Genomic DNA, 1022 nt, shown 5'->3' with positions numbered 1-1022 from the left:
AGCATGCTAACAGTTTCCATTTGATTCCAGTCTTTGTGCTAAGCTAACAGTTTGTTTTTAAACTGATCTGTTGGTCTGCGAGGACAGCTCCCCCTGATGGGCAGGACGCTTATTACCTCAACAGACAACAGGTGAGCCAGTCCAGACTCCTCTGAGCCTCCTGACAGTCTGTCGCACGTGCACGTTGGAACTCCGCATTAAAAGCCTTCTGCATGTGTTGCTCCTGTCAGCTTTTATTGTGAAAAGCTGCAGGTGTCTCACCTGTGAGCAGCTGTTTGGCTCTCGGTGCCGATTTGTTGGAACTCCTGATGTCGGCTCCTCAGAGCCTCCTCCACCTCCCTGAGCGCCTCCTCCTCTTTGTCCCTCCTCCTCCTCAGCAGCTCCACCTCCTCCTGCAGCTTCCTGCAGAGATCACATGATGAGGATGACTCAGCTACTACCACACCTGAGCTTAGTCATGTTTGTGTTTGCTAAAGTTAATTAGCTGTGGCAGCCATCTTGAATTGTAGGAATAAATGGTTCATTTTTAAAGGTTTAGTTGAAATTTGTTCAGTGATTTACAAGATGTTTTGCTAACAGACATGAACACGATGGTAAAAACAATATCACCCAACTCTTGGTAGTAGGTGATCAAAAGGCAAAAAAATTATAAGAAATGAAAATGAGGAAAGAACAGAACAAAGTCAAAACAGAGAAATAAATAACGAATAAAAAGAAAAATGATGAAATGTAAAGACGACGTGGCACTGAGGTCAGAGGTCACCTGAGGTTCTGTGTGGCCTCCAGCAGACAGGAGGCTCCGCCCCGAAGTCTGAGCTGCAAAACGTCAGCCTGAAAGAGACGGACCAGTCAGACCAGAACCGACCTGTTACTGGGGCTTTGTTTACCACTGACTGTTTACCTGTCCCCTGGCAGTTTGTTTGTTTACCTGTCCCCTGGCAGTTTGTTTGTTTACCTGTCCCCTGGCTGTTTGTCTGTTTACCTGTCCCCTGGCTGTTTGTTTGTTTACCTGTCCCCTGGCT

This window comes from Nematolebias whitei, chromosome 8, assembly GCF_014905685.2.
Source record: "Nematolebias whitei isolate Nwh7 chromosome 8, NemWhi1, whole genome shotgun sequence".
In the NCBI taxonomy this organism is placed as follows: domain Eukaryota; kingdom Metazoa; phylum Chordata; class Actinopteri; order Cyprinodontiformes; family Rivulidae; genus Nematolebias; species Nematolebias whitei.
The sequence above is the reverse complement of the archived record's forward strand: the minus strand, read 5'-3'. Positions refer to the sequence as shown.